The sequence below is a fragment of the Mercenaria mercenaria genome, chromosome 14 (assembly GCF_021730395.1).
Source record: "Mercenaria mercenaria strain notata chromosome 14, MADL_Memer_1, whole genome shotgun sequence".
In the NCBI taxonomy this organism is placed as follows: Eukaryota; Metazoa; Mollusca; class Bivalvia; order Venerida; family Veneridae; genus Mercenaria; species Mercenaria mercenaria.
Window position 1 is genome coordinate 30,535,733 of NC_069374.1, and position 7,722 is coordinate 30,543,454.

Genomic DNA, 7,722 nt, shown 5'->3' on the forward strand with positions numbered 1-7,722 from the left:
TTCTGCGGCCCTGTGGCTGAATTTGCGGTGCGACTTAATACAGTAAAGTAATGATGCAAAATGTGGGGTAATGAGACGTAATGCGAAATGAGAGTAATGTATGTCTTGGGGGTGATCGATTGGGTTTTACGGCGAATCAACACAAAATGGCCATATATCGCCGAGTATGTATATCTTGGTCATCATCATCATCATCATCATTATTATTATTATTATTGTTTTTATTATAATGGGAGGATAACGATTTTATACTAAGCACTTAACTATACATATATAACCTAAAATCAGGCATAGGTATATTCAAAACTATTTCATAGCAGCAAAACATTTACAGTCTATAAATAATTGGAAAATTTATATATGATAAATGATTATGATTCTTAAAGATATCCACAATGTGACAACCAAACAAGCAAAAACAGACAAGGATATATCAGTGCTGCAAAAAGCAATTAATTAACTCATTATGAAATGGATGGTGCCTACATAATAGAACAGAAAAAGTGGAAACTTCACAAATCGTTCAACACGACAAAAACGAAAATGTTGCAGGCTCGGTTTGATTAAGCCTGTTCATGGACGGTAGTGAAAATGCATGCTACCGTCCACGCCCTCTAGCCCCGGGTTGAGCAGAACTCAACATTTACACATGCTAAAAGTACAAAAGCAATTCAGAGACATCTGCAGAGCGAAATAGTGAGCATGTGGCTGGTCGCTGATGAAACAGAGGCAATGATTACTGACCTAGTCTCATTTTCAAAGATCAAAATCCTAAATGGGTAAATATCAAAACTGTTACGTTAGACAAAGACTTTGTAGAGCGGGGTGTATTCAAAAGGCTATTCCCAGACGCAAGGTTGAAAATATGTCTGTTCCATGTCCTTCACACATTTCGTAGAGCGATATCGGCAGAAAAAAAACTCACTTCGCGCGTCTTAGAAGCACGTCATGTGAAACAGCCATTTCATATTATGAACAATCATGGCATCCAGTCAGAGACGAATGGGTAGTCGGTCTTTCACTGTCATACTCGTTAGGAAAAGAACCAACAACCATCTGGAGTTTATAAACTAGAAGCTGAAGCATGTCATTTCACTGCATTCAAAATTGAACAATTCACCACGGACTCTGTCGCCTTCTTAGGCACACACAGGACTGAGATATATGGGAAAATGTCCAAGACTGCATCAAAAGTTCCAGTCAGTTTAACTGAAGATGGCGACCGAACAAAGTACAGAAAGGTTTTGACACAATACACATTTGGACTAGTAGAGAAACAGATTTCTCAGTCTGCGGAAGAAGATGTTGATACGTACACTGGTGATGATTTCCGTCACACTGTCACAACAGATACATGTACCTGTGATTTTCAACTACAGTTCCTACTCCCATGAAGACATTTATTCGCACTACGTAGGCAAAAAGGTGACTCATTGTTTGAACAATCTCTGATACTCGACAGGTGGACAAGATTGTACTATTTGGATGGCACTGTTGATGACAATCAAGAACTCGAGGTGACAACCAATATAAATCAAACCCAGTCACGAGCAAAACTGAAATCCCAACAGAAGAAGTTCAGAGATGCTTCGTTTATTTGTCAGAAAATAGCATCATGTGTGTCTGAATACACCGGTCAAGATTACAACACAAAAATCAATCAACTGCAAGCACTGCTGACTGCATTTGAACGTGGTCAGGACGTTATATTTGACTTTACGGCATACACTGAGAGCGATGATCGCGTGCCGGATATCGCACATGAACCAAATAACGAGATGCAAGACGAAACCCCAACAGGAACAGAAACTGTAGGTGGCAATGTCCAACTGCAAACAGATAGTCAGGAGATACAGAACGAAAACCCAACAGGAACAGAAAACGTTATATTATTATTATTATACCAGATTTATATAGCTCCCTTTTCATGATCAATTTCACGTTCAAAGGCGCTTTACATAGTTCAGATGCAGCCACACAGGGCTACTAGTACAGATACAGAGCGATCTGACCAGAGGGACAGAGTGAGACAAAGCCCCCATGACAGAGAGATCAGAGAGATCAGAAATCACATACAGGCTTGTCCGGCTAACTTAGCTTAGCTCGTTGCGAATAGACTTTAACGTGCCCAGTGTATAGCACTGATACACGCAAGGATTGCCTGGGTTCCTGACCAGTACACCTCTAGTTGTGTGGGAAACACTGAAAAGCGTTTCTGAAAATTCCCGAGTAGCTGCCGGGGATCGAACCCCCGACCTCAGGATTGGAAGGCCAGTGTGCAAACCACTGAGCTATCCGTCCACCTGAGCTATCCGTCCAAAATGTTGATGACAATGTCACACTACCAACAGATATTATGAAAAACAAAACGAAAAATCCAACAGGAACAGAAAATGTTGACGACAATGACACATTACAAACAGATAGTCAACTTCCTGAACTTATCGCCACGGAAATTGCACCAGATGAAGATACGATAAATGAACGATTAAACAGTGAACAAACAGACAAAACTGTTGATGTCGCCGACGACCAACTAACAGAAAATAATCATGAGCAGAATGATAATAGGAACAATGTGGTACAAAACGATAACGAAACAGAACAAACCGTTGATGTCGACGACCACCAACAATTCAGTCCACTTCCTGAATACAACGATCAACAAACAGAAACTCTTGAACAGGATGACAATATTATCAATGTTCGACAGCACGAAAACCAAACAGAACAAACTGTTGATATAACGACAGAAACTGCTCCACAACAAAACATGCAACGTGATGTAGAGAATGTGACGTCTAGTTCTGCTGTTTCAGAAATATCACTGCCAGCCAACGTTAGAAAACGTGGTCGGCCGAAAGGTTCGGAGACAACGGTAATAGGATTACCAAAGAAGGGACTGAAGCTGTAAAAACTCAAAGTTAACACCATTTGAATTGTTGGATGAAGAACAAAAGGCGCTTACGGCATGGAAGTGGTTCGTTTATGAAAGCCATGTCAATAAATACTTACACGAAAGGCGAAAAAATTCAAAAGCAGTATATTATATATGATCCGGAGAAAAATTTAATGTCGGCTACGGTAACTAATACAGACATTTTGAATGAGTACTTAGAAGATGACGCGTGGGTATTACTAAATGAAACAATGGAAGACTTAAAATGGTCAAACAGAGACTGGCTATGCAAAGTATGCAAGCATGTTCTAGAAACCCGTTGTATAGGATGTGACAGCTGCTTGTGCTGGCTACATTACCATTGTGCCAACATAAAAGACAAACCAAAGCCAAGAATTGGTTTTGTCAGGAATGCTTGTCTGGGAAGATAAACTTTGAGTAGATACTCTGTTGCGCTATGAATAGCGCATAGGCGACTGTAGTCGGTAAGGGGGGATTCAAACCTCGCCGTGTGCACGGCACGCCGACTACATGTCAAGCCTTTCCGAAAATGTAGTAGTTCTACCAGAATGTACATATGTCAGTAAGACTTGTTTTACATTTATGCATATGCCTTATACACATAAGATTAAGATTAGTAGTATCTAAAATTGTATGAACGTTTTTGTTGATTTAAAAGGACTTAACTCCATATCCTTCCTGTTTGGTCTATTTATATTTTCTCGTGTCTTAGTAGGCATACGATCAGGTGTTCAGCTCCTTTAAAGAACATGTATTTAATATATTTCTGTAATTTAATTTTGTATCATCTACTTATCTAGTGCTTATATCAAGAGAAAAACAGGCACATCACTTTTTATCATTGAACCTAGCCCCATGAAGCCTTTTTGAAGTCGTGTGAAAAGGCTTTTGAACAAGGCGCCTTTTAAACAAACACAATTATGAATAAGTGTTAATCACTATGATACTAAAGTTGTACTCGGTAACTAAATGATACAATATATGCATTAAATGATAAAAAATGAGTCCTGCTCTGCGAAAACCAACATAATGGCATTTACACATGAATCAGTTTGGTGTTATCACTATAGAAATAAATACAACATAGAAATAGTCTATGGCTGTTTTACGCAGGCCAACTTTCATCATTTACAGCTTTATTTATCTTTTTTAAGTGTTGGTTTTCCTGCAGCGGAGCTCAATTTCCATGACAAAGTATGAAAAATAAGAAAAAAAAACAAGAAAAGAAAAGAAAAAGAGATAAAAAAGGGCCATGGTAAAGAACGCCTCCTCTGGGTGTAGCCTGGATATGACAGGATGAATCTTAAATAAAAAAAAAATTGTACAAAATTTCAAAGTTATGACAGTAAGGTATTTGATCAAAGCTTTTAAATTTGTTTTATAACGCATGCATCAATTTTATTAAGAGAAAGGTAGAAACGATGAGTCGGAAATTCATCCCGTCATAACTGAACGCTCTTCGTTACTTACTGCACAAAGGTACTTCCAAGGAACGGTACCAAACGGTACACAAACAATAATAATAGGCCAATCTGTTCGCTGTAAATTTTTACATTAAACATGTTAACAAAATAATTATTCCATTTCTCACTTTTACCATTCAAACACGCCGATGACGATAAAGACACTCTGGTCATTTATTGATAGCATAACAAAATGTCTAGCCACATGAAAGTTGTAAAAGTTATTAAGTATATATTTAAATATTACAATGTATTATATTACAATTAGGAAATTTGTGAAATATCTATCTATAAAGGAGTGTCAAACTGTAAAAAAATGAAAAAGGACTGTTTATTTTCACAAGGGGGATTTCATCCACCTTGATAATTTTACAGGGGGGATTCTGTCCGGCTCGATAATTTCACAGGGGGGATTTTGTCCGTCTCGATAATTTCACAGGGGGGATTTTGTCCGGGTAGATCAGAAATAGCAGGTGGGGGGCGGGGGTAGATTTTTTTCCAACACTCGTCACACACACACCCTGGCCTGTAGACAAATCCATACAGATTTCTTTTCTTCCAAGTACCCTGGTCTTATGGAACAACCTCCCATCTGAATTGTTCTCCTGCCTACGCTTGAAACTTTCAAGCAGGCAGGATGCCAACATACATGCAATTACTTGTTGCAAAGTGTATTTTAACCTGATTTTACTACTCTTGTCCATGTATCTAACACTTTTAACTGTTTTCATTCTCACTCTCTCACTTTGACATCTCACTGTCAATACTTTTGTAAAAATCTTTCTCTTGCACTGACTGCGCATCTGTTAACAATACCCGGAAGGGGAGTAAATCAGTATCGGCAGATAGATAGATAAACCATATTCATTTATTATGATCCGGTTCATTTGTGTTAACCTATTTATTCCGGGTATGACTGAATAGCGAAATCTAGTAGATTTCGCGAAATCTAATCAAATTAGCGAAATCTAGACATAAAATGTAAACTAATGAATATTTTTAAAAATCCTTTTTAGCTTTTGTTAAAAGTGTAAATCTACGTTTGCATGCCAATTTTCAAGAAAAAATATTTATATTTAGGGTGGTTTTGAAGCGAAAAACGTATACGGGTCTAGATTTCGCCCGATTCTACATGCGCGGAAATCTCAAGCGTCAGACAAAATCAAGATGAATTTTCTTTCTAAATCTTTTTAGGTTTTTATTAAGAATATATTTATAAGTTTGCATGTCAATTTTCAAGAAAAAAATATTTATATTTAAGGTGGTTTTGAAACGAAAAACGTATACGGGTGATGATTTCGCCAGAGTTTATATGGACAGAAATTTCAAGTGGCAGGCAAAATCTAGACATAAAATTTAAACTAATGAATATTTTAAAAATCATTTTAAGCTTTTATTAAAAATATAAATTTACGTGTGCATGTCAATTTTCAAGAAAAAATATTTATATTTAGCGTTTTTTGAAGCGAAAACGTATACTGGTCTAGATTTCGCCCGATTCTACATGTGCGGAAATCTCAAGTGTCGGGCAAAATCAAGATATAAAATCTAAAGTGATGAATTTTCTTTCTAAATCTTTTTAGGTTTTATTAAGAATATATTTATAAGTTTGCATGTCAATTTTCAAGAAAAATATTTATATATAAGGCGGTTTTGAAACGAAAAACGTATACGGGTGATGATTTCGCCAGAGTTTATATGCGCAGAAATTTCCAGTGGCAGGCAAAATCAAGACATAAAATTGAAAGTGATGGATATTTTTTGAAAATCATTTAAAGGTTTTATTCAGAATAAATTTCTACGTGTGCATGTCTATTTTCAGGAAAAAATATTTATATTTAGTATGATTAATAAACGAAAAACTTATACGGATGTTGATTTCGCCAGAATTTATATGCGTTAAAATCTCAACTGAGAGGCAAAGTCAACTCTTTCAAGTTTTAAGGAATGAAATTTCAGTCGTGTAATTTAAATATTATTAAAAATATCGCAGTTATAGTCGTGACCGATTTTAAAAGTCTATGAGTGTATAATCAGTACACTAATATTTAAATATCACTTGGATTTGAAATTAAGATTTCAACATGACGAAAATAATCCCAGATGTATCTAAATAATGCGATTGTGTTTTACGCTCGTTCCAACAATTTTCACGGAACTGCAATCCGTTGATATACAGAGACTATAATTTTCTACAAAAATTTGATTTCTGTAAGTTAAATATTTCTAATCTTACCTCACAGAAGATACAACGGTCGTCACACTGGTCGGCACATACAGTTGATTAGTTAATCAAATTAAATTTAATCCAATTAGTTAAGCGGGGGAAAACGATAATTTAATTAAAGGTGGTTTTCTCACACGTTTAAAGAGGTGCGAAATGCAGCAGGTAATCATTCGGTCAAAATTGTGCCGATTTATATCATCCGACAATTATTAGTTTATTATGTGACAAACAGTAATTATTTAGATTTGCAATTTATTTTTCATTAACACATTTTCCATATGAAAACGTCTTTCTAAGAATTAAATTGAAGTTAAATGTTTAGGATATGGCCCATTTTCTTAATGTCATTCATATATGCATTCTTTCTCCAATCATTGTTGAATACAATCTCTTTCAGGTATTAAAAAATTTAGATGATGATTGATAAATATGACACGTGCAAACATAATTATATTCTCAATAACGGCTCAACACGATTTTAATAAATAATACAAACTTTTAATTTTTCGAGTTGATTTTTTTTGACAGAATAAAATTTTCGAATATATTAAAGACATTCAAGATCAATTAAAAAATTAATATCAATTGATTGCGTCAAATCCCATTTACTACCTTTATATTTTCAAAGGATACCGCGGTTCAATTTGTTATCAACAAAATAATTATAACATTTGAGTAAATCAAAATTATTTCGCACAATGGATGATTGTTTATTAATCAAGAGAGGGTACAAAAACGTGCTACTACCGCATCTGTAAGATTTTTGTTTCATCTGCGAACATACGAATTGTACTTGTACATAACGCCATCTTTTATATCCGCCTCGGTAGCCTAGTGGTAAAGCGTCCGCTTCGAGTGCGGGAGGTCGTGGGTTCGATACCCGGCCGCGTCATACCAAAGACGTGAAAAATGGTACTCGTAGCTTTCTCGATTGGCGCTCAGCATAAAGAGGGTAGTGCTAGGACTGGTCAGCCCGGTGTCAGTATAATGTGACTGGGTGGGGTATCATGTCACGTGTGCATTGTGCTCACTGCTACAAGTAGACACCGTCGTTTAAATGACTGAAAAATTGTTGAAAAAGACGTTAAACCCAAACACACACACCACCATCT